This window comes from Symphodus melops (assembly GCF_947650265.1).
Source record: "Symphodus melops genome assembly, chromosome: 14".
Taxonomy (NCBI): domain Eukaryota; kingdom Metazoa; phylum Chordata; class Actinopteri; order Labriformes; family Labridae; genus Symphodus; species Symphodus melops.
The window spans coordinates 19,076,686-19,104,596 of record NC_136704.1 but is presented as its reverse complement, the minus strand read 5'-3'; the positions used below and the strand labels follow the sequence as shown (position 1 = coordinate 19,104,596).

Sequence of the window (27,911 nt, the reverse complement as noted above, 5' to 3'; positions counted from 1 at the left end):
CTGGAGTAACCTGAGACGTTGGGTCTGACACGTTGATGTCTTCAGGTGAACATTACAAAAGGTACGAGACAATTTTGTGCATTTTTCACATATTCCCACTCTTGTCCACTTTCCTCCCTCTATAATAAAGGCCAAAAATAAATCTTTAAAAAAAAAAAATCACAGTGCAATTAGCAGGTTAACGCTGACAGCCCTGGTATAGAGAACCTTGACCTTTCATTAAACAGCAATATACTGTGTGTTCTACACTTGTAGGTTTAACCTTCATGTATTTACTTCCTCCCTGCTGAATAACCCACCACTGTCTTATTTCAGTGGTGGGTTATTTTCTTTTTGGACTGACACTCTCTCTAATTAGCTCTGATTGTCTCAAACCCCTTTTAAACCTGATTTTGAACAGCTACGTTCCTTGTAATGCAATTAAGTTTGGGGATGCTAATTAAACACATGATTATCAAAGGACTGGAGAAGGGTTCAAGTACCACCACGAAGCGGTTAGGTGATGAAGTGTTTTGATGCTTTTGCCAGACAATAAGAGGCTGAAAATCCCGTTCACACAACTGAGCCTCGCTGCCAAACAATAATCACATTTAAAACAGAACCTCGGAAACTTGGAGCAACTACAAGAACAAGCAGCATGCTGCATCGATGACAGTAATCCACAGTGTATCAACACTAAACAGTCTGCCAGCAGACATTACAGAGACACACAGAGTCAACATTTATCCTGTTTACCATCAGATCTGAGATCAGCCGCATTAGGACAGTGTAAGCTCTGTTTATCTCTGCACACTGGACGAACACAAAGGATGATTAATATGACCAGCATGAACAGTAAAAAGTCCATCTCAGGATATAAAGGATGTTTTATAGGGCTGTTAATACCAGATAGCCTCATAATTCAATGTAATTTATGGTGCAAAAATTGGATCCAAAACTGAGTTTTAATCACCGCCCTGTGATCATCAATCAATCGTGCTCCTAAGCAGCAAGAGTAAACTCTTTCTGCTCGTCTCAGTCCAAGTTAACTGTCCTTGGAGACTTTCTAATCATGCCTACATTAAAGCAAATTTTCATTACATTCCTAAATCCTTTAAAGAACAAACCAATTAAGACCATTTAATCCCTCTGTTTCAAGTGCAAATTAAATCCTAAAAACAAGGCCGACTTTGGGAAACAGCAATATAGATAGCAGAAATCATTAAGTAACAGCTGTAGTGTCCTTGGAAGGACAAAAAGAAGCTGGTAAAGGTTGTTAAATGTTCGTTAAAAGGAACACTAAATGGAGCAAATGAAGGTCTAACTTGCAGTTTTCATTATAGAGGCTGTAAACTACAGTAAAGTAAGCAGGAGGATTTACTGTATGTGCTGTAAACTGCCGAGCCAAGTGAGCTTTTCCACTGCCAGGCCACCTGCTACTACACTCGTGATTTGAGAAATGGCTGTGATGTCTTCCATCGGCTATTTTCACACCCGTCCCCCTCCTCCTTCTCCTCCTCGCCCCCCACTGCTCATCTCTTTCAGTGAGACAGACAGCTCTGAGGGTGAGGACACATTTGACGCTCGGCCAAGGAGAGGAATATTTCACCCAGACTGATGTTGGTGCGGACGCCTCAGGCAGAGGAGGAAGAAAAAACCACAAGTGGGTCGATACTCTGATTGGCAAGTCGCTGGTAAGTCTCAGGTCAGGTCCTCTTCCTCCGATAGACCGAGACAAATCCATCAGGGCTGACCACAAACTGATAACTACGGGTGCTGGCAGCCTCACGTAAAATTTACATTCCCACTGAGGCAACCTCACAGTCACTGTGCTGACACCTGTTTAGAGGAAGGGGGGAATCTTTAAATAAAATTAAGATTGGAACATATTTCAAGCTAATCAGAGGCATCAGTCTTTCTCCAATCACGATACTTTACTCTTCTTATTATCATTACTCATCCAATGATGTACCCCATTTACGTTAGTTGTCAAATTAAGAAGCAAGAGTTTGAATTGAATGAAATGTTCCCATTAAGGAAACTTGGGAGGAGCACATCAATGGCTGCCAATTTAACACTGAAGTTCAGTCACTTACAGACATCTTACCAGGACAATTTAGTTAGTGAAAGCATTTTTTTTGTTTTTTTTAACAAGAAAGGAAATTATCTTTAAGCAACTATGTTGGATCCACTTTGGTGTAAAAAGGCGCCCAGCAATCAATTAATACTAAAATGCACATTGAGACACCCTGACCAACACATCGGTTGCCTTTACGTTATTCAACGATATCACCAATGTATCAGTGTCACAATTTGTTTTCCAATGTTTTTCACAGAACGGATAATGCGGATAAAACAAGACTTGGTGAGATTTAGAAACGGCGAATAACAGCAGTAAGAGCATGCGCTCCATGTGGTTTTTTACTGTACATAATCCACATGGACAAAGGCCAGAGATGTAAGGTGTTATTTACGTGTGAACGTATTCATATGTTTATGATCGGGCTTCCCACTTGGCAGCCTGTGCGTCTGATGCAAATGTCCAAATAAAGCTGTGAGTTTGTTTAGTTTGTTTTCCTTCTGTGATTTGGCTGCAAATCTTAGTTTGTTATAAATAAAGTTGTCAAAAACTGAAAGGCTTATTTTTTTAACCATAAAGTTGCTATATCAGATTAGGCACGCATGACTGTTTGCAATTCAATCGTTATGAGCTTTCGAGAAAAAGCACATAGCAGAAGTCTTACACGTAGCATGTACACTTAGCATGTGCACATGTAAACTGTTGGATGGAAACCTGGACGTGATAACCTGTAAAACTCTTTTGATGCAGTCAGATGAAGCTTAAGCTAGCTATCTGCATTAATTGGTACCAATTTTAGTGGTAACAATACATCTGCCTTTCGGTAACAGTCGGAATATGTTCTCTGAAATTGTTCGTATATTGGGCAGGTCTATACACAAATCAGATACCCATCTGTCATATGTAATTGTTTCCTTTTACTAAAAACGACACTGCATTTGGTTTGAAAATCACAAATAAGTTGCGCCTTGTTTGTTCATAAGATTAAAAAAAAAAGAAAGACTCCTACATGACAAACTCTAAATTGCTCCCATGTGGTTGGGAGAAATATCCCTCTGATTAAAATGATTGTTGTCTCATACAGAAAAAAAACAAAAACAATCTTGTTATTAATCCAACAATGAAGAATTTAAGCTTCAGACTGAGGAACTTTAATCTGTTTTGATCCAATTAGCAATCTAAATCATCCACATCTAATGAGGTTTTCCTCGACGGTTCAGACCAAAGACAAGGACCTGTTGTGTGAACGTGATTATTCTCTTCATATGTTTCATCAGTTTCTGTACAACATCTACTAAAGAATCTGACGATTCTTTAAAAAAAAAAAAAAAAAAAAAAAGAGTACGGATGTCTGGAGACTGTTAATCAGCTCCTAGCTTTTTAAAAATGGATTGAAAAAAGGGATCAATTCTCTTGTACCATGGCTTGATTGTTCTCACATTTATGACATGCTTTAATACTTTGTCCCCCCCCCCCCCCCATCTTCCTCGACAAAATGTGTCTTCATGTTGCCAAATAAACAGGCTTTGATATTCCTAAAGCTCATCCCTGGCTGGCATGCTCACACACTTTAAAGGCAGCGTGGCGTTGGTGCGTCTGACAGCTGTAGTGATGCTGTAGCAACATGAGGGATGACAACAGAAGCGCCGACATCAAAGCCCTGCACCACGGAAACACACATACACACACACACATAAAAAGGGACATTTGCAGCAGATTACCAAGGCCAGTTACTCATCAGTATTTACGAGCGCGAGGTTACGAGTCATATGCATACATAGTGCTGCTCGGAAAGGACTCCCACTGCTCATTTGTACATGAGGAAGAGAAAGAGAGCGACTCTGAGCATCCTATCGACACTCACTTAAGATAATGGGCCTGCAGGGAGGATAAAGATTGGAGGATGAATCTAGGAGCTTCTCTGTGCAGCTGAATGGGCAGACACGGCAGATAAAGGGCTTTAGAAAGGGACACTACAGTACCCGTGGTGGCAATTTGTCAGGATTAAAGCTGGATACTGTCTGTCAGTGTGTGTGTGTGTGTGTGTGTGTGTGTGTGTGGTCACAGTGTCAGGTGTTGTTCATTACCCCCATGGATGTCAGGGAATCAGAGCGTTACTCTGCTCACACCTTGGGGTCATCCGAGGCTCCGCTTTTATCCATGCACGACCTCATGGGTCAATCTGACTGTGTGTTTTCTTCACTTTCAGACACTTTTCATGGTTTGTGAACCTTACAAAAAAAAATATTAATAATGTGCGTTTAAAATGCTTCATGTTGTCTGTCTCATATAGAAAACAAGGCAACCCAGTCAAGTTATACAACTGTAGCAGCTGTAACAGTTATTGTGTGTTAAATCTTTGATTGGCATTTCGAAACCTGAACTAAACGCTAGAATAACGCAGCTCACATTTTAAATTAAAGAGTAACATGAACTGATCAAATCTTCCCCTGACAGTCTGACTTGATTATTTGCCTTTCCAAAGCAGAACAATTTATTTTAATTATGTTGATAGAATATATTATTTCAAAAACGCCCCTGATTCTGTACGACTTTAAAAATCAAAATAAAGTAACCTTGTGTTCAGTGTGAAGAGGATTGAGAGGAGCTGTGGGTGGAAAATAGAGAAAGGAAACATGAAACAGACTCCAAGGTTTGTGTTATTGTCTCTGTATCCACATGAACTGAAGGATGCCCTTCAGCCTGCACAGACTTCAATCAGACACCATCACTGACGAACACATGATTGCCTCCCTCTCTGTCTCCAACACCTCGCTCTCCTGCAGCATCATCTGCCTCTTTGAACCTCCACACACACACACAGACACACACACACACAGACACGCACAAGAGCCCTGCAGCAGCAGCAGCCCCCTCCCCCCCCCCAAAAAAAAAGACAAAATGTCAAACATAAAACACATACACTGCACACGCACTGCACACACGCCTGACCTTCAGCAGCATCTCCTGAGGCTAAACATGTGAAAGGCTACCTGTGTTCAAGCAGCGATCCCTGACGGCCTTCTGCACACGCTTTCAGCCTACCTCTAATGAAATTGGTTCAGCTTCACAATGCTCTCTTTCTGCGCTGATTCTGCCTGGTTGAATGCCGCAGGAATAAAAAAAAAAAAAGAAAAAAAAGGAAAGCAATTGGTTTCCACGAAGCCGTCAGACCTGCAGCTGACAGTGAGGACTTTTATAGAGACGGTGGACAAACATTAAAGAAACATCTCTCACACACACACACACACACACACACACACACACACACACACACACACACACACACACACACACACACACACACACACACACACACACACACACACACACACACACACACACACACACACACACACACACACACACACACACACACACACACACACACACACACACACACACACACACACACACACACACACACACACACACACACAAGCTGTCCTCCGCCTGCAGAGGTTACAAAACAATGCTGATATTATGCAAATAGATTTTGCTTGGTTTTTATCCAGCACTTCCACCTACACACTGTGACACAAAGCTATTGTGTCAGATGAATTAATTACCGGAGCTGTCAGAAAAAATCTCATTACAGACCGAGCAGCATTCAAAACATCGCAGTGCTAAAGATGACGAGGAGGAGCCATAAGTTGGTTTTCATCTTGAACTAAAAATGGAGATTTATCATTCTTGCATTTTTCAGCATAACATTTAATCACAAAGTTTTCAGCATGTATGTAAATAAAAAAAAAAGAGGGAAGTCAAACTCCCTCTGGGTTTGTTGATCTCAGCTCTGTGTGCACATTTAAGTGACAGCGCTTCCTTCAGCTTGTTCATGTTACAGCAGGAAGTTCAAACATTCCTTACAGAGTTTTTTTTTTTTTACACATTAACTGCATCCTCCTGAATTGCAGCCCTGCCACAATGTGGCGGAAGTGAAATGGCCCCGCCCGCTCAGGGACGTCGTGCCTAGGATCATAACAACTGACTGAGCCATCGCAATTAAAGGACAACTAAAGCCCCGTTTCCACCAAGCGGTTCAGTCTGGTTCGTCTCAGTACGGCACACATCTTGTGGCGTTTTCTGAGAGTAAAGCTGGGAAAGATCCCCAAATTACCGACCCGTACCGTCCTACTTTTTGGAACCGTTCTGTTGTGTTGCCAAGTATATCGATCTGACCCTAAAAGTTGGAGTTAAACACTGCAGTCTGTTGATTGGTCGAAAGAATCCTCACCTTCTGCACAACAGTGGCAAACAAACCTGCCGTGTTTAAGTACCCAGTCAATTTTTTTTTTTTCGACTTTATTTCTCCTCGCGGCACAGAGCTTTCTCTGAAACAAAGCTTGATTGAGTTTTTGTGACAAAGAGTCACATGCCAGTGACAAAGTCGATGAATTTCTGCCTGTCTTCTGTGTCTTCGTTGGTTTCGTTTACTCTATCAGAGTTTTCTCCTTTGTTTAATTTACTAGCAGGGTAGCTGTTAGCTGCTCAGATGTAACGCTAGCTGACACGGCTATCGGCATCCGGCTTACAAACTGGATCAGGCCTTACCAAACCAAACTGTTCTGATCTATACCGGACCGTTTGGTGGAAAAGGGGATTAACAGATTTAACAAGGGTAGTACAGAATCTGTTTTCAGGTGCATATATTTACTTGAAAATGGTTGCAGAAACATGTTTTCAGATGTTTTTAATCGTCTGCCACTCTCCTTTTCACTCGCTGGTAAAACAGGACAGGAGGGGTACTGGTCTATCGTGGTTTGTAAAACAAACTTCCCTGATGTAACCTACATAATAAGACGTTACGGTCAGTGCTGTGCTGGTTTGATTCAGCCGTCTCTGTCTATCACCTTTAACCATGATGATTAACAGTAGTCCGGTCTAGTTCAGTTATTTGCAGGCTTCTTTTTGAGTTTCATTCTGCAGGACCCGACAAAGTTTTCTCGAATTGAAATCTTCACACGTCTTCAGTATTTAGTTGCAGCCGGTGCTAAAGGGCTGCAGAGATCAGGCTGCAGGAGAGACTGACTATAAAGTTTGGCTTGAAGGTAGATTAAAAAAAAAAAATCTCACAGAATCAACTGTTTTTTTGTTCGCTGCTTCTTTCCATCACATTTACACATCACACTTTTTTCTCTGACAGCAGCACAGGTGTGCATCGACTGAGATCCATTGAGCTGAAATGAGCTACAGAAACACCTGGTGGAGCATTTTGCACAGTAACCCTTGATGTTAATGACTCGAGCAGTTGGTGAGCAAATTGACAGGATAACAAGCTCTGATGAGGCCCCAGGAGTTAATCAATGGCAGTGACATCCGAGGAGATGGCGGTAAAGGGACCCAGAAAAAAACAAAAAACAAAGATGCAGTCAATGGGAGGAAGGGAGGACCGGGAGCTCAGTCAATGAAGTGTACACCGCAAACTCAGCAAGAGAGCAGAACAGCCTCCAGCATTAAGGGGAGGGAGAAAAAAAAATCCACTTTTACAGGGTCAATGTCGAGTGAAACACACCGACTCCCCTGTGGAAAAATATCTAGTTCTCCTCAAATGGAAGCAGATGGAAGAGGAGTTTCACAAGAGGGGAGTGCGTGTGCTACAGGGGTCATAAATCAGACGTTTGTGTCTGCATTCAGACAGCAGATTTGACATGTTTCAGGCACCAGGAAAACAGACACACTGACAGCAGGAGGGAGACAAAAAAAACCTTTGACGTGCCAAAAGACAACTACCAGCTCAGCTGAGCTATAAGACACCTGAAAGAATGATATATTATATAATGTAACTACCTTTTAAAAGAGATACAGCCATTTTTTTTACTTTGAATTCTTCTTCAAAACAGCAGCTTGATCTTTGGCACTTCAGTTCAAAATGTGATGTCCTATAGGTACCAGTCCAGTGTCAGTTTGGCTTCTGGAGTATCCTTACTGCACGCAAACAAATGCTTTTATCTTATCTTAATGGCTTGTTTTACAAAGTGGAGATAAACTTTAAAAAGCACTGCATGTCATACTGTTTGGAAGGGGATACGGCAAACTATTTAACAGACGCAGTATGAACGGCCAAGGTGGGGAAAAAAAACGAAAGTGTGATGCATTATACTCTTGAGCTGTTGAATCAAATCACAACACTCAAAGGCTCGACAATTAACAAGTTTGCGGTGAGCCAAAAAAAAAGAAAGAAAGAAGGAAAGTGGTTTCTATGTGTTTACATAGGTCAAAGCATAACATTTCAATCACCGATGTGAAAATGATTAAAGCATCACTTTGTAAAACAAGGCAGCAAGCTCTAAGTGGAAGAGGTCAATCAAATTTAAAATCAACAAAAAAGTGAGGCCAGTCCCTTACAGCCCTCTTCTTCCTTGTTCCTTAATCATTCTACAGGAGTGAAAAAGAGGCACATAAGAGTCAGGTCTGTTGGTCGTCTTTATTTTGGTACAGTACAGCACATAGGCTAAAAGGCTCGTCAACAAGCTTTCATACAGACCCTTGTTTTCATTTCTCTTCTGATCATTGGTCCCCTTGAAAAGAACATTGCTCTCCATCTGAACTCTGCCACAACAAGACAGCTTTAATCATGCGGTCACAAACGGTCAAAGGAAGGGGGGAAAAAAGGATTTTATTGGTGGAATTTTTTTGATTATTAAAAAAATGTATTCAGCAGGAAATAGAGAAATCATTGCAGAAGATGAAAGCTCCTATTTAACCTTCGGAAACAGTTGAATAAAACAAATGTCTCTCCTGTGAAGCCCTTCTGCAGCTTTAATTGGATCCTAGATTTTCAAACATTATTTTTGCATACAGGTCAGAGGTCAATTATGTGCTTGAAAATAAGAAATAAAAATATTGAGTTTTAATAACTCAAAGACAGCTTCATTCAGTGTGGAGGGTTGTTTGTAAATGATCATGTTCAGCAGACAGGTTGTTATGGAAGGGACAAAACTCTGAGGGATGAATTATCAGACAGTTGTGGATGACGAGTTGTATGATGCTACTTTTTTTTTCTGTTTAACCTTTGAAAAACATTCAGAACAGATTCTGATATTTGTATTCTGCAGCATTTGTAAAAATGAGCGCAACAGGTGGTTAATTCTCACATGAAACATTTCCACTGATGGTGAAGGGAGAGAAGGTGAACACATCGTCAGGAGTCAGCAAGATAAACTGACAGTTTCTGTCTCGTCATGTTGGGGACTGTTGACGTTTTCTCCCAATTATGCCATCTTTCAAACTCTTTACAATTAACGTTCCATGTTTACTGAATGTGTTACCTTCTGTTTTGTAGATTCCTGCTTTTTGCATCTTCTAACCTATCTACTCCATTAATATCTTCTCCTTTCTCTTTTCTATCACGGCAAACAGAGCAACGTTAAATTAACCAGACTTAGTTCTACAGATCGATATGATTACAGTTTGTCCTCCAGAGTCTGTGATAAGAGCTGTGTCACCGGAAAGCCTCTGTTTTTCTTATTAACCGAGCACCGAGAAGCTATGCACGCCAGATAATGATCCACTTTTAAAGCGTAATGGACAAGAGTTCTACATCTTAAGAAGAAATCATTAAGAGTAATCTTAAGAGCTGGAATTACAAAACCTCCAATTGACAAAATGTTTCAACTACAAATAGTAAACTTGTTTTTAACTGACAGGCAGTCAAAAGCAAAACTAATCAATTGACAATTGTGACCTAGCTTTCTGAAGATGGAGTGTGCACTAACACTGTTTCCTGTGGGTAAAAAGGTCCACGCGTCAGAAATGAAATCCAGAAAACAGCAAATGTATTCCCATTAATAATACCCACATCCATCCCCTCCGTCTGCAGTCCTAGTTTAGGATTTAGTTTGATCAAATCTGCATAATTATACATGAAAAGCCCGTCTAGTCTGGAATTAAGTAAACACAGCCACAGGAGAAATAAAACACTCGTTTCAAGGCTAACTGCGGACATCCTAAGATGCAATCTCATAAAGTCCTGCCTTTAAGATATTTAATAAGGCGAGTGCAGCCAAGAAGAAGTAGTCCATTCCTCTAAGAAATCAAGAAAAACAACTCTCCATGTCACTGTGATCTGCAGCTCTCTAAATGAAAACGCCACCTGCTCCCCACTAACTGCTGTTCTCCACCTGTGTGTTTTTGGCCACAAAGCCAGAAATATTATTTATTTCTGAGGAAATGTGGGGAGGAAGGCACACAGACAGTTTGTTTGATCCGACAGCCAGCTCGTGCTTTCACCCAGACCACCTGAGGAGTGGACAGATTATCATCGGCTGTGTGTGCTGCAGGATCAGTCCACAACCCGCAGAGGTCAGGCCTCTGGATGCAGATAAAGCGCTTGCTTTTTTATCAAACCCCTTGTGGAGAAAAGCGGCCCCAAATGCTGCAGAGCGGTGCCCCAGAAATGTAGACCTTATGCTGCAAACTCCTGGTTGAATTCAAACAGATAACAGCAGCCTTTTCAAAGGGCACCTTGGAAAAAAAAAAAAAAAAAAGTTTTTGAAGGGTTAGTCAAATTGCCAGAAGACTTTAAAAATATTCTGGTTATAATCCTAGACTTTCAGAACACCTTTAAAGGGGAATCATCTTCAAACAAGACATCCAGTTCTTTAAGAAGGTGACAAAAAATGTAAATACAAAGAATTTAGGATTTTAAAAAAAGTTTTCATTCCATCTTAGTTGCAGCTCAGGACTCCAGAGAGACTTAACTTTTAAGGTACATCAATGACGAAAAAATCCTGCAAGGTGATATCAGGGAAAGGCAAACACAGCACGCTCATGTTTGCCGTCTTGAGTCTTTAAAACCAAAAGAAAAACGTCCGGGAAGCGCAGGGGTAGCACATCTGACGCTGGCAAATCCAGCGCTCTCTGGAAGGACATCTTTCTCACAGCTCTGTTAATCCAATTCATCCTTTCCTGAGAGCGAGGATGTGTTAACGGCACACACCACGGTTTGATTTGGAGGCGATCCATGTTGACTCAGTTAGTGGAAATGAATGAGACCACCGCTGTGCTGTAATGCTGATAAACCAGCTAGATTTTTTTCATGCTAAACTCTCTCTAGTGCTGCTTATAAAGTGAATATAGCAGGGGCTAATGAGGACCCAGATAGAATAAGCTAACACCAGTTTGTGCCAACATGTATTTTCTAGCATTAGCATCTTATTTACATTTTAGTCTGCATTTTCAGTTATCTTTACTATTGCACCTGAAAAGCAAACCTAACATATACCATGTCGTCCTGATTTGACTGACAGTTGCGTGGCATGTCGCTATAGCTTTAAGACTCCAAGCTACTAGAATAACATAACCTGTCATATTTGTGAACAGCTAAGCTAACTGCATCCTCTGGCTTTTAAGCTAACAATCAGACAAAGCAGGATCAATGCATCTGCTCATATAGGTAGGAAAACATTTCCAATCAAGCTTTAACGTGTATAAAGGGAATAAATGTGTTTTTATTTCAGCAAAATATTGGTTTTTTTGTTGTTGTTGTTGGAGGATTAAGAAGGCATCTCAGGCGAACTTCCCCTTCAGGATGGATTCACAGCACCTGGTGCAGAGCGCTCAATGAAATCTAGCCTGCCGAGGGAGCTTGACAAAGATACCAATATGTGCACCTGTGGGCCCCCTGTTGCCATGACCACCAGCAGCAGCATCAGCAGCAGACTCGCTGTAACGCCATTGTCACCAGCAGCCGGCGGGGACTCAGCGCTTCCTAAACAAATTAGCCCCGAGAAAACTGCTGAGACCCGAACCCTTTAATTACATCAGCCTGAAACCAAATTATTGGCCGACTCTGCTGCGTGTAATAACTAATGCACATCAAACAAGCCTCCCTCTCCTCCTCATCCTCCTGCTCCAGTCCCACTCTGTCGCCAGTTTGGAACATTTATATCGGGGTTCTCATTCCCAGGAGAGACAGAGAGAAATGTCAAGACAAGAGAGACGTGGCTTATCCTCCCTCTCTGGCCTTTTCCGCTCCTCGTTCTATCCCTCCCTCCATTCTCCTCGCTCCCCGCTCTGCTCTCCTCGTTCATTCTCTTTCTCTTTTTATCCTGTCATCTACATTGTGGGGAGCGTCTGTCGGCTCCTCTGAGCCTCCGCTGTGTAAGCAGAGCAGGCGAGAAGAGGAGCAGAGGTGCTGCACGCTGAATAGAAATGCACAAATGCTGGATGGGATTTCAAATTCTGCTAACAGTGGAGCAAAATGAGATATCTCTCAGTTTGAAAAGGATTGTCTAGTTTTTTAATTAAAGACGTTTTTTTTTTTTTTTTTTTTATTGAAAGTTGTGAAATGTGAACAATATAATTGTCGCCCCCATACAGTCAGTTAATTGAGTCACAGGCCAACAGTTTGGTGACACAGCACAGATTCACAGAAGTGAAATCAGCTACAGTTACGTTATTAATTAGATTTATTTTGGGCTTTCTATCAAGATTAAATTCAAGTCATTTATAGGTTTGAGCTTCTGAATGAGACAAAGTTTCGGTCCACTTCTTTATCTTTTTAAAAGTAAAACTTTTGGGGTTTGGACTGCTGGCAGGATGTAAGTAGACACTTAAAAATGTGACATTGGGCTAAATGGAAATTGTAATCATTATTGACGTTTTGAAGTCTCAATCTTAAATTAATTTTCTTTAAAAAACCTTCTTTATTTGTTGTAAACCTAAAATTCTTCTTAAAGCGACATTCGGGCAACATCTGAATCCAAAGCCAATAAATGAGGAACTGTTTTTGTTTGAATCCAAAAGCTTTTATCATTCATTATAAAAACATTCCCATTTTGTCCTCCTGCTTACCGTCCTGCACTAAAACACGAAGACATCAGCCTTGAGAAGTCATATTGGTTATCTTCAAACCATTACAGCGCCGCCCAGACACTAAGGCAATTAATTTCTGAATTATACCAAGCTGCTGCACAATGAATGCAATGGGCCCTCGGGGCTTTTTTCTCATTACCAGGTACACAGTGTCCTACACGGGCGAGGCAGGGGAGGCTTTTAATAACATTTAGTATTCAGATTAAACTGTTGTATGCAGCCAACGCTCCGGCTTCCAGGGTTTCGACTCCAAAGTGGGATCAATTTACAATCCAATTAATTCAAATTGTGTGGAAACATGCTCGCAAGGAGGAAAACAATCGCCTGTCCCATTAAGGCCAAGACAAACAGGGTTGGAAGTAGAACATGGGAGGGCGAGAGGGGTTTGATGTTGTTTTTGCTGATTCACAACTGAAGCAACAATAAAGGGGATTTCGACAGAGATAAAAAATGGTCCTCTATCGAAAAACATTTTAAGGACATTTTTTTGTGTTGAAAGTGCTGCTCCATAAAAAAAGATTATTTCAATTCACATTTGATCAGATCACAATGCCAACAAACTTTACACGTATCATCCTCAGATTTCCATCAAACACGAGGTGTTTTGGAGGCAGCAGTAGCTCCGTTTGTAGGAACTTGGGTTGGTCGCCTGTTCAAGTCCCGGTGCGGACCATGACATGGAAGTCGGTTTGGTAGCTGGAGAGGTGCTAGGGCACATCTTGATTACTGCCCAGGTGTCCTTAAGCAAGGCACCAAACCAATTGACACAATTAGTTAGGAACAGGCAAAAGGACAATGATGACTTCAAACACCAACAAAGTAGTTGTTTTGAAATGATATGTTTAGCTGACAGCCGGCACCTCTGTATCCCTCTGATAGATGTAAAAAAAAAAAAAAAAGAGAGAATCTTGTCGGGGGTTTGTTGTTGTGCTGAACTGATAAAAATGCTGCCCCGGAGTCTTACAGAGACATTTAATGCAGCACAAGAGGAAGCTGGCTGGCCCAGTTTGTCTTCGTGTTTCGTGAGCCGATTCAGACTTAAAAACAGGTAAAGCAAAAAGCAAAAGCAGGTTGGGGGGGAGGTAAAGTCAGTGAAGCATTTTCCTGCAGCAGTGAAGACACATTAGAGCCCCAGCGGAGGATTTGTGATGGATGAAGGAAATGGGATGCTGCTGCAGACTCCCTGGTGACCAGGAGGATATGAGGACGAATTTTATTTGAGTTATCTTCTGAAGAGCAGACCGAATATCATAGAAAACCTTTTTAAAGAGTGAGGACGGCATTAAAATAAACCGCCACGTTTTGAAGACGGATTCTATCAGTGTCAAAACCGAAAAGCTCAGAAGAATTGAAAATAATTCCTTTCATCTTCATCCCCGTAACCCATGACTTGTTTTTTCCCCCACACCTAACAATCTGCAAAACAGCAGCCAAACACATAGATTTGGCGACGGCGTCAGGCTCATTGGCAGAGGTGAACACAATGAGCTGTGCTGAATCCAAACATAATGTGTCTTTATATACTGTGTGAATGAACAGAGCGACAAGGAGGTCTGGTTTGATGTCTTACGTGAAAAATTTCCTGCCAATTATTTTGAGAGTGATTCCCGGCTGCAATCCGATTCGAAAAATCATGTCATGATTTGTACTGGACGGTTTCACCTGTGTCTACGGCTAAATAGGATTCAGACACTCCCATAAGCTGTACAGACGTTTCCTCGGGGAGAGCTACATTTCAATCAAAGCATACTTTTTGAGATATTTAACTCAGGACCAAAGTGTTGCTCTGACGGACTCGGTGCTTGCAGCATGGTTAAAAACTTCTTTTTTTTTAAAATAAATTCCCCTGTTGCTTTCCTGCTTCACGTGGTCTCTCTGTAATCTGTCCTCCTCATCTTCCTCTCCTCATTCTCTTCCTCCTCATTGCCAAGACTCCATCCGCACGCTTCCGTTTTTTTGGGGTCGTGTCCTTGGGCAACAACAACAACAACAAAAAAAATCTCAATCACGGCATGCGTGTTGTGACTCCTTTACCCTACAGACAAAACACAGCGTGCAGCCTTTTTCACAGTGTCCCCAAACAGACCGTGCTTGGTTCAAAAGGGGAGGTCACCCTGAAAAAGAAATAAAATAAAACTCGCACAGACCTTCGCCTCTCGGGATATCAACACACATTAACAACCCACCTCGCGGGTCCAAAATGACTGCCAGACCCTGACATGAAAAAAGACCCCATGAACCCCTTCAACCGCACGCCCATTTTTTCACTATCAAATTCAATCCCCAAAACAAATCTGCAAGTTTAAATCAGACACTTGAGATCAAGTGTTGGTAAACTGTGCAGCGAGGAAACAATTTATGTTTTGTGAGCTCTGAACAATCATGAAGTCACCTTATGTTGCTGTAATTCTTTACCTTGTGATGCTTTCATAAAGTGGGGTTTTTTCTCAGATCGTGTCACGTCCAGACAGAAAAAGAAAAGTGGTTCACTTGTCCGGCCAAAGCTCAGAGTACGGAACGAGGAGCGAGCAGACGGAGGATTCTGCAAGTGTTAACATTTGCATTTCAGCCTGTTTAAGTGTCCTCAAAAACTACGAAGTTAAGTCAGTAAGCATAAGGATCAGATCAGAGCAGGTCATAAAGATTTAAAAAAAGATCTTGTAAAAACAGAAATCTGTGTGTCAATCTGGTCTCGACAGCCGTCAGTTCTAACTGAACATGATGGCCCTCGTCTATCGTCTGTGAGGTTGAAGGGTGAGGAGGTCAGGTGCAGAGTTGGTTATAAAATGACTCTTAGGGGTCTCATCCATCTGTCTATACATCAGTGACTTTGGGGGGGGGGGGGGGTGTACAGTAGACCTTCACAGCTCAATGACGTCACACGAGCTCATTCATCTGAAACACTTCACATCCATCACCCTCCAAGTCTCATCCACATGTGTAACAACCTCCCTAACCTCCAGCACGCCCACTAACCGGACAAACAACCACACCCAGCATCACACAGGCAGCTCATCACAAGTGACAGCCAAACGTCAACAAACGCCGGGAAGGAAAAAAATGTTTTTTAAAAAAGAGTCCACGAGCTGACATGAGATCATCATGCATGTCTAAGGTGTTAACGACGGGAGCCTTCCTCTCCCGCCGTAAATCGACCTAAAATACAATCCAGCTCGTCAATCATAAGCGTGTCATTCGCAGCAGGCCTCCTCAGTCGTCACGTCAAACCTCCACATCCTGAATATTGACTGTTCAGAAAAACAAATTTAAAGAGCCTCCTCTGATCAAGACGGCAAATTAGAAAGTATGCGCTCGTCATGACCCATATTGTCTTACATTCTTCGTTGCAATGAGTCATCTGCACTCTTAGCTTTCTTACACTACACTGGTTCTCTGCATGTTTTATAAATACTACACTTAATTATTTGTGGATGTCCTGGAATTTGCCTGCATGGGGAAATTCCTTTTTTCAAAAATAATTAAATATTCATGCAAAGTTCACTCCTCGTTTGTTGTTTTTTTTTTTCTGATAAATTTCTCTGCAGGAGGACAAACATAAAGACTCATCTGCATAATTACAATGACATTAAACTTTACAACACTGGGTAGCATCATTATTGCGCGTTTTATTAAATGTTGCAAAGTTCAAGTGAGCAAAAGCACAGTGAAGGTCGTGGAGCTGAAGAGTTTTCGCATTTCACCCAATCGTCAAATAGCCTTAAAACCTCTGCAGGCTTCCCCAGAACTGCATGATGCATAATGGTCTGCAAAATGATTTTCAAAAATCCTCTTCTTCCCAACAATTTTCAATTTAAAAAGCGTAACGCAACACTTCAAGAGCCGATGTCTGTCTGAGTGGTTTGTCCATGTTTGCAAAAACCTTTCTGCATTGACACAAAAAGTGTGTTTTAAGTGTTTCATTTGTATTTGAATTTTTACAACATGGAGGTCAGAAGGTCTGTTTCATCAAGAGCTTAAAGCGCCTCAGGAGCTTTCATCTAAAGTCTAAAATTAAAGGTTTTTATTCAGGGATCTCTCTTCTGTGTTTTGAGATCAACCCTGACAATAAATCAAGACTCCACCTGCTTTTCTCCACATGTGACCTTTGGAAGTCACTGTGAGAGAAATCGGATGGATTTTCAGGTGTTGTGGTGAAAGACTAAAAAACACTATAAAACCAGGAGTAGTGAAGTGTGATGGCACCTTGCAGCAGCATTCAATGACGCGTGTCTGACACCAGACTGCAGGTGTCTCAGAGGAGCAGAGACCTTCATCCTGAAGGCTGAAACACTTGTGTGCACAACAAAACATCCACACCCACTGAGGTACACTTACTACACATCAATCTCTGTCCTTTAATGAAGGAAGCTTCAGTTATCCTCTAAGGACTCTAAAACCTTTACTGCCTTGCTGATCTGAAGAGTCGTGCTCAAAATATATAAATAAAGACCTTTCTGAGCGAAGTGTTGTTATTTCTGCAGCTGTGTTTTTGAACGGCACACAATGATGTAATCAGCGGCACTACGTGCAGCTGGCACGTCCACAGACCGCACTGATTTCAAGAGGCCTGCAGCAAGGTCTTTTTTTTACGTAATTGCTCACTGATGCACTGAGTGCTGGAGCCTTTACTCTGTTTGTTTCACATAATTGCACATCAAGCTTTTTCCATTCATTCAAGGGTTTTTATGTACTAAAGAAACCAAGTGGACTAGAACGTGGAAGAAGCAGAGGAGAGAAACGTACAGGTGAGATTGTGTTCCACATGCAGACTGACACTATTTACTGAAACACTAAAAAACCCAGAAAATAAAACCAGGTCTTGTTGTAGTAGTAAAATCTTGCATAACGAGAACTATTTTTAAGAGGCAGTTTTTAAGTGATCATTTAACAGCCTTTGAAACAAGACGACCTCCCTTATTGGAACATAATCAATCTACAATTCAGGTGTCATAGGGCCTCTGTCCACTCACGGCCCCCGCGACCTCAGATTGATCGCTGCTTACCAGCGCTTGCCGTTACTTTAAGTTAAAAAATTTAACTTCTCCTTCCCTGAGTAGTGACAGGTCGATATTAGAACTTAACTTGCTTAATATTTACCTTTATTTCAGCTGTGTGGTAATACTACAAATTAAATTTAGACAAGACCAAGGCGACGTGCCAAATATGCAATTCGAAACTCAAACTACTAACAAGCCGCAAATTCATTAAAGTAGCTGCCATGCTGTCTGTGCAGACTTGGACTCGACTGTGTGTCCCTTTAAAAATAAAAAAAACCTCAAGTCCTTGTGTTTGTAAACTGAGCACGCTTCATAATAAGATAAAGCATGCATTTGTTGTATACATTTGTGACCGCGCCCATACTGTGTACTTTATTATTTATCAAACCCAGAAACCTAATCAAAAGGTTAATTCAACATTATCATGATAATTATTTTCTTACCTTCCTCTCATCTATGATTCAGCTGCACTCTTTGCTTTCTTACACTACACTTGTTCACTGAATGTTTTATAAATGCTTCAGTTAATTATTTGTGCAGGTCCCAGAAAGTGTATGCATTAAAATACTCCTCTAACTAAAATGAAGGTTGTTGTTTTTTTGTTATCTTCATCTACCGGGATGGTGCATAACTGAGAACGATGGGTGGGTAAAACTGCCAACAGGGCTACTAACCAAGATTCATTTTAACAGACAGCTTGTTGAACTTCACCAGACTGAGGCAGAAAATAATAGTTAAAATGACACGTTGCGTGAATTTCTGAATCTACAGATTTAATCTGGCCTATATTCTGTCAGTGTCGTGTGCAGCATCTGCACATTCAAGTTTTCTTCTTTTAGTCGACTTAAATGGACGTTGAAAGCGAGGTAAATGATTTTCCACTGACAACATCCGATGCATTAGCTGTCACCATTTGTCACCGTTTACTATTCATCCTGCGAAGGAAAATAACCGCATCTATCATCAGAGGAGAGAACCACAAAACAACGGAACGCCACCGAGACGATGATTGATTCAAATTGGATCCTTTTCAGGAATACTGGAGCCAGAAGCCACAGGTTCATGGCTTGCCAGCCAACAAAAAGCATTAAATAATGTCGTTAAGGATGGATGGATGGTCAGGTGGGGTATAAATACGCCTGTTTGCATGCCCACAGTCCTCATTTCAGATAGAGCAGCAAAACAAATGGAGTGTCAGGCGGTAGGAAGGAAAAACAAGGTGGTATCAGCTCCGAAGCCTCCTGCAGACAATCAAAGTGTTGATATCAGGAAACTAAAAGCGAAACTGCATTAAAAACACGTCTACTCATGTTTGCAATCCTCACGAAAGACTCTCAATTTACTGGATAACCTTGGAGGTCCGACACTGCGAGGTACTTCTGTCATCATCCCTCGATTGCCACTTTAAAGCTCAATCTCTTCTCATCTCCACGGTTTCCTTTTTTTTTTCATTATTATTATTATTGCAGCAAATTAAATTTAGCCGAGCAATGCAGGCGTGTATTTCAGTCAGCCTGTACTTCAGCCTCCATTTAAGGAGGAACCCCCGCCGGCACACACATCGGCCTAAACTCATTACAGAAGGTCAACAGCGGAACCCAGTCAGTTGTCAGGAAGCTCTCAGAACGAGACGGAAATAGATTCATCGACAGCTCTCTCTGAGGAGATCGAAAAAAAGTAACAATACAGCACAAGGAAACCTAAGAAACCTGATATAGAATATAAGTAGATATAATATTATACAATGATTTTGAAATGTATGTTAATATGAGACTTAAACTCATATTTCTTTATGAAGCTCAATGGTGTCCAATCACAGAATTCTATCCACTCCCAAACTCACCTCCACGCTGTCATTGGCTAAGGAAACAAACCCACTCCCCACCTAGAAATGTCATCTGTCCTTCCACCTCAGAGATATCAAGCTTTAATGGTGTAAAACGGCAAATCATCACATTTAAGAATCTGTAATCTGACCCAAAAAACTAGTAATTATCAACAGGGTTGTTTCATCGTGTTTCCACATAAAGGAGTCGAGTCTTCCTATAAATGTCCCTCAGAGAACAAACAGTCTTCTCTCTGTGTTGAGACCGCATGTTAATGCTCGCAGTAAAAATGCTGTGTGGCCAGGAGCCAACGCTCTCACGGGCCGACAACTGGCACGAAGGTCTGCTGACTGTTTATCTCAGTTCGAAATTAAGTGAACATGGTTCCCATGTTTCAAGCTTCTTGTCACACTTCCTGTTTGGATTACATCAGCGCTTGCTAAACCTTGCCACTTCCTCCTCTTAGCGCTTATCTTTATACAGAAACAACACATGCTGCAGTTTAAACCTCAGTTCTATCCAGTAGAAATGGCACACTTTCTGTTTAGCTAGCGTGAAAACTTTCGTTAGCATGGGGTCCAAACAGCAGTAAATAGAGATGTTGAGGAGACGCAAGAAGATGTTTAAAGTTAAACATTGCTGCTTCAGGAGACAAAAGACTTCATTGCACCATTGACCTTCTTCTTAGCTTCCCACCTGACAGAGAAACCAAACTCTGAACTCGTTGTGTTGAACATGAACCAAAAATATGTTTAAAGCTTTATTTTTGGAAAGGAAAATCTGAGAAACACCCAGTGCAACAATTACTCTGGAAAGAAAATACTATGTAACAGTACAAAACTAAATCAACGCGATACAACCGGTGACACAAATTACCCAAGATCCCGAAAAGGCCGCTTTCTCCCAACAGATGGGAACCAATTAGCCACCTGACTCCCAGAAAACACTTGGGCAGCCGTGTGGAGCCAAGATGCAAATGAAGCAGAGGGAAAGGTGGATGCGGACTTGCCGACGACCTGGGAGAGGAGAAATTAATGAAGGAGACAGCGGAGGTGCAGATTTGGAAAATGGTAGAGGGAATAAAGTGGGAAATGATGTATTGAGGGCCTGCAGAGTCAGACTGAAGGTCCCCGAAGAGGTTACAGGGACGACAAGTGGAGGGCGAAAGTATCTGTTGATGGAGAGCGTCGTCTAATCCTGTAGGCGGAGAACCCTCCATCAGCCAACATCGACATCAGCTCGACATATTCAATTTGAGGCTAACACAGAATCATTGATCTAGTTAATGAACATCTTGTCATGTTTATTTAACTGATTCACTGAGGAGACCGCACTGCAGAACATCACAACCTCCGTTAGCAAATTTGGGCTAATCGGCTGCTACCTTTGCAGCACTCTGATGTACGCCATTGTTTAGCTGGTTTTATCAGATGTAAAAACATTTTTCTACAAACAAATTAGGTATACAAACTTTATTTTTTGCATTGTAGAATGAGGTTTCAGATCACTTTTGCTAGTCCGAGACAATTATAAAACCTGCCTTGAATTTGAACCTATTGTTCAAATCCAATGAAGTTAGTTAGTTAAAAATGTAGGCTATAAAACATTGTTTTGGCACCTTTGAAGCCAACATTATGTACCTATGAATTAGCTGGATTATTTTCCTATTGCAAGCGGCTCAAAGGTAAACATCATGATGAACACGTCAACATTTTGAAACGTGTTAGCATCATCATTTCATGAATGTGATATATTTAGCATACTGTAGCTTAAGGCAACATAAGCAGCAGCTAGCATTACTGTAGAGTCTTGTTGGACATTTGAACAGTATCTCAGTCTCTGAGGTTGTCTGTCTGTTTGGGTTTTTGAAGAGAAAAAGTATGATTGTGAATCACCCCTTTAACGGAAAACGATGTCAATCAGATTAGAAGAGCTTGACAACAAATCTTTGAATTTTTTTGAAACCATTAAAATCACCAAATTATAGAGAACCAAGGTTTTCTCGGCTACAGAATTCAAAAGATAATCCAAACACCTGCAAGGCGTGTACAAAAATAAGATGCCTTTTTTCAACTTGACACAGAATAAAGCTGCAACCTTTTTGAGAACACACTCTTGGCATCACAATTTAAATCTCTCACATCCCTTCAAAGTAAGAGAGAGAGAGAAAAAAAAGGGGGCTGGAATAAGATGCCAGGACAAGTTACGCTCCTGAGGACAAATTCAAAGCTTTGAACGTGTCTAAAGCTCTGTGCCTCAGCAAACTCAAAGGCAATGTTTACCTTCATTCCCTCCGACTGCTCCCACAAGGCATGAGGCAGCTGTTAGATAAAACCGAGTAAATATTGGTAAGTGTAGGTGATATAAGGCGACATATTCCCCCCGGAGATTGAGCCGCACAGGCTGCAACAGCTGAATTCAAAGCATCTGCATAACAGGGTGTTCTTAATAAGAATGTATGAAAATGAAAGCAAGGCAGGGATATTACGGTTGCTTAAAATATGCCATATTAACTTGAAAGCTCTGGTAGATTTATATGTTCAAGAAGGAGGACAACATATATAGCAATTTAAGATATTTTGACTCTCTCCTAGAGAGAATAAGTACATTTTGGTATTTGCTGTGTATCTTGGAATGGCCTTATTAATTGTTGACTGTCATTTCCAAACAATATAAGATTTAAGAAAAAAAGTCTTATATCTTATTCCAAGAAAACGTTTATTCATGTGCTGTAAACGGCCTCTTGGGTTCTTGTCTCGGCCTTCCAACCAGATTTCATACAATAAAAGCATTAGAGGTCAATCACTGCTGTTTGGTGACGAGGTCTGGCTAAGAATTGGTTTTCCAGTTTATTCCAGAGTACTGGGCTGGAGGTCAGGGCTGAGTGCCATGTCAGTCAACTTCTTCCACGTCAAATTAGGAAAACAGGGAGACGATGACAAGATAAAACATGCAACACACAAACGCAAAGTAAAGGGGACGATGATCATTAACATAATTGAATGCTGTAGCTTTGAATTCTCTTCACTGGAAAAAAAAAAAAAAGCAGCTCGAGGCTGGAAGTGTAGCAGTCAGTAGTAAGACACGTCTTGGAAACAGTCTCGATTGGAGACCACATTTTATAAGGGTCAGAGTGAGAGAGATAAATATATTAAGATGTAATTTATATCACGCAGCCCAAACTTGTTCACATACTGCTTGTTACATCAGTGCTGGTGGATTTGAGGGCGTTGCAGGCTATCTACTATAATCTAATTATGAGGAAACCAGTAGTTAGTATAAAATAGCCTCTAAAAGAGAAACAACGTTAAATAAATGACTTTTTAAAACATTGTACCTTCTTTTTTCTATGCAGTCCCTCTCTATCTTGCATCTGTCCAACAAATTAAGAAATTTGAGAGAGTTCTTTGGGTAAAAGCTTCTCTTGTATAATCTCAAACTGTATGAAACAGTAAACAGAAGTTTGAGAAACACAATCCTGAAGCACAACATCAACTGACAACTGATGATAAAAAGAGTTTTTTCTACCAAAGTTAGGTTGGAGGACAAAGATTGTGGAAAATAATGTTCCCGAATGTATGCTTCTAATGCTGCGAAATCCAGACTGAGTCAAACTCAGTCAGCACACAACTGTCTTCAGCCTACATTTCCCATGATTCAACTTAACGGTATTTTTGGTTAAATCCTCCATTTATAGCTCTGAGAATAATTCCCTCAAAATGTAAATCAGAAGAGGAATTTGACCTGTGCAAAGCAATTCCACCAACTCCAAAGCATTCATCAACAAGATGCTTCCTTCACATCCCCTAACGTAACCCCAGCGTGGTGCAAGCATGCGCAGAGAGAATATTCCACCCAGAGAGAAACAATCAGATTAAGCATTTATGTGCTTATTAGGCACTAATACTTTACTGTTGAATGGATTATCAGAGGTTTCAACCCTCTCTAAACCTTGTTATTAATCCCTTCCTGTCGAGCCAGTCTCAGGTGGTGACATAGTTACACTTTATATTCTCATTAGACTTTTTATTAGGTGGATGTTTAGTGAGATTTTAGAGCCTGTGGAAAGGCAGCTCAGGGTTCATAAGCGGCCTTATCTTACAGACTCCATGTCGTTGTGATACATTGAGGGTGCACAATAAGATGACAGGGACGCTCTCCTCAACGATGAGTGAATTGTACTCAGATGAAGAAAACTGATGGAGTGTCCCTTTTTAAAATTGGGTCCTTTTATGCGTTTTTTAATGTTTCATTTATGTGACCCCCCCCCCCTCTCTCTGCCCAACCCTTAGTCCTGCTACCAGTTGGGAGAAGAGAGATTGACCCTTCCACTCAGGGACGCTGCATGTAGAGGCGTAATGGTGGAGATTGATTGCAAGAGAGAACAACCAAACTGACAAAAGTACTTTTTTTTTTTTTGGTCTCAGAAACTTAAAAGAAAAAAACCATTGAATTAACTTTGGTACAGAGGGGTGTTCACTTCGTCCCATCATCACGACTCCACCACATCCATATTAAAGCCATACATCACAGGTACGTAAATATCACATCTTAAAACAGCAGACTGAATGGAGGGGTGGGGGAGGAGGGGAAGAGTCTGCTAAAGGGACAACTTTCTTCTGGTTTGAGCGACTGTTGCCAAAGAGAGACATCTACTGGACTTTTTCTCTGAAAGTTGTAAAACAAAACTTCAAGAAAGTTTTCATGGAACAAATCTGGAATCGGAAATTGTCCAGTAATGACCACATTACACATTGAATAAGTACTAGTGGTATACAGTTCCTGTAGCTCATTGTTTAGCCCCAGACTTCACAAGCAGGTTTGTCCAGCCAAGAATACGATCTTTAAATTCCTTGTCATGTACAAACAACACAGAAACACCCAAAGCTATTCGGTCAACAACTATACAAAACAGAAGCAGGCACATGGCCCATGATTGCCTCACAGTGTCTCTGTATACAAATGATATGGTGCTGAAATCAGCTGCAGTGACACTGAACAGGAAACAAAGCAGACAATAGGCGATACGTTGCAATGCACACAGCTGTAGGCACAGTTATAACGAGCCAATCATCTCCTTGAAGTCGTTACCAAAAAAAGAACAGGAAGTGATTTTAGACAAGAGGAAAACTGATAAAGCCATAAAGGTTTACTGCTCACAGAACAACATCATCAAACTGATTCAACAGTATTCCTGCAGGCATCTAAAATAGCCAAGAATAAAAGAAGAGTTGAGACATTCTCAATGCAGGGTGAGGTCCAGCAGTAAGCAGTGAACAAAAAAAGGTCAAATTCATGAACGTTGGAGAAGACGTGCATAGAAATCAGTGAAACAATTCAACGTTCAAACCTTAAATGTCAAGTCTCACGAGACATCGCTGATATTCTTGTGCAAAATTTTCCACATTTGACCCTTTTTTTGTTGTTGTTTTTTTGCATTTCACTCAGCTTACAACTTTGCATATGAAAGAACACCAGTCGGAGAGTAAACGAGCCACTTTACATAGCATTAACTTAGCCCTGCATTTTTCAAATGTGGTTTGAGGTAAAAGAAATAAAGCAGAAAAAAAATACATGATAATGGAAGGAGGTGGTTGGAAATGCACCCCGAGTGCCTCTTAAGCACAAAAAATGCACTTATTGCTGATGAGAATGCAGAGGTGGACTTTTCTTGCATTTTAACCACTTTTTTTTTTTACTGTAACAATGGGTGATGATCTAAGAACAATCTGGACCCCCCCCCCCCCAACTGTAAACTGTCCGACAAGGGAGCAGGAAATAACAGAACACAAAGGACGTCAGATAGAGAACTAACAAAAGGAACACAATCGATCAGATGGATCAATGAAGAAGTGCAACATTAAAGAGATATAGAAAAGACAAAGGTAGGCAGGACATTCTGTGATATAAGTTCTTCAAATCATTTTTTTTTAAAAGCAATCTTAGCTGATAAAATGTTCAAATGTGTTCTAATAGTTCAAAAGACCTAAACGGCAAAAAACACACCTGGACACGATGCTCATGTCTAAGTGTGCAGACAAAAGCCCCATGAGAAGAGATGCTGCCCTCACCTTTCACGACATAACAAAGCCGTCCTGTCCTCGGAAATAACTTTGTTGCGTTTCCTGCACACTCTGCAGATCTCAAACCAGACTCCGTTTAATAAATCACTCATGTTAAGACACAGGGAGAAATCCGGAGCTTACCTTTTGTTAGTTCCTGTAGCCGACAGCAGCAGTCTGTGTCTGTGTCTGTGTGCTCTCCTCCGACTCCTCCACACATTTAATCGGGTCACAGCAGAAGTGATTGCGAAATTGTTGACGCGCGCTTTGCCTTGTTCGGTGGGCGGCGTGGCTGCTCGCTGTTTTCTTCCTGCGTTTTGAAACCAGCGAAAACACAAAATCCTCCTCCCACTGCTCGCTCCGTCCCAACCCAGCCTCTCTCTCTCTCTCTCTCTTTCTCTCTCTCTATCTCTCTCCTCGCTTGCTCCTATCTGAAAGCGGATACGCCCTCTCACTGTAAGGAAAAAATGTCATTCACACATAACAGGCTTCTGAGGGAGAATGAAACCGTGTCACCACCAAAGGCTGGGCTGGCTGATGTGATGCGATGTCTGGCCAGCTGTGAGCAGCCCGAGCAGTCAGTCCCTGCTGCACCGCTGCGCTCCGCTGGATTTGGTGGCTCTGGCTGCACTGTAAAAAAAATGTCTAACCTGAGCTGACTTTGTGGACTGTGACACAGTTTTACAGCCAGGATAGAGGCGTGTGCACAGGGGTCACGTACAGTCTGACCTTTTTCACAATGCGCCTTTTTTTTCCTTTTTTTTTTTGCAACTATGATTAGCCTCATTAGACATTTGCAGGTTTTGTGTACACTTCAGCCCAGCAAATTCCCTCCTCTGTTCCCTCTGGTTGACCCAATTTCTCAATGTTTGGGACCAAAAGTCTTTATAATTACCCACATGTCCTCCTGTGATATAACTGTCCATCTGATTCATCCAAGAGTCACTCATTTACCTAAATCCCCCTCTTTTAACCGCTTTAGCATCATCGAAATGCTATTGATTTGACACAACTTCCCACTGATTTTTTTATTTCGTAACATTTCAGAATCTGACAGTTCAGGATGGAATTTTGGTGTGTTTGGTTTTCGGCCAATCAGATCAGATTAGAAATCTATATTAGTGCAATCTTGGAACCATTTAGCAGTTATTTGCACTGAAGCGGACACGCATCAGAACATTTTATTTATTTTTGTTTCGTCATCATAGGGGAAAAAAACGTTTTTTTTCTGTGATAATGAGTGGATTTCAGCCCAAAATCTCAAGAAATTAAGTCATCACAAAAAAATGAAATGAACAATTCTTCTTTCTTCTCCTCAGGTCATTAGCCCTTCTCGGCTCGCCCCCTAACGAGTGGTTTTACTGTCACCAAGTTGTCCTTCTGGTCAGTAGTTCATCAAACTTCCTGTCCATAAAAAACAATCCTAATTAAACAATAGGCAGGTGCAACAGATGAATCAAATAATATGAAATATAGGAAATTAAGATTATTCCAAGGTACGCATGATTTTTTGTCAAGGAACCAACATTTTTGATCAAATAATTTTTCACAACGCATGTTCTCTCACTGTGTTGCCACAGTGTGTTTTTAAATCCTCTGCTGATATAATATTCTACCTGGTAAAAGCAAATGTACTTATTTCCAGTGCCCAAGGTGATTTTGTAGCTTAAATGCATTTCATATAAAAGCAGAAATCTATAAAAAAAAAAAGAAAAAAAAGAAAACATTTATCCCAGCTTCATATTGGTAGCAAAGCATGCAGATCTAAAAGCAGCTTTACTGACCTTTACAGATTGATATTATGCAGTGTGTCACTGCTCAGACTGCTGTTTGCAGAAATGTTAAAGTGTTTCCTTAGTGATAAGTCAACTCAGGACAGATTTGCCTTATTTGGGCTGATTATCGCTCAACCATAAAACTCTTTTTTTTTTTTTTTTACCGAGGTGTATAAACCCCTCGTTTTGAGACATAAAGCTCAAGGATGCAATTTAATATAACAGACTAGACCGGAGTAGATTATTGCTGTATCCTTAAATCCTCAAGTGAAAAATATGGTATAAAAAATACCATATTTTATGACAAAGTCTGTATCGCTTCTCCCCTGAGCTCGACAGAAACACACTCACAGCTCCCCTGAGAGTGTTTTTAG

The 27,911-nt window shown here is 41.1% G+C and overlaps 1 protein-coding gene across 1 annotated transcript in view; it reads right to left on the bottom strand.

The window, feature by feature from the left end:
• The window catches only part of rnf152 (ring finger protein 152), a 42,317-nt gene extending 15,997 nt beyond the window's left edge, over nt 1-26,320 (bottom strand). Inside the window, exon 1 of the mRNA XM_079361684.1 lies at nt 25,907-26,320. The gene's annotated coding sequence lies outside the window, so the exon portion shown is untranslated. The remainder of the gene's footprint in view (nt 1-25,906) is intronic.
• Between the last annotated feature and the right edge of the window lie 1,591 nt (nt 26,321-27,911).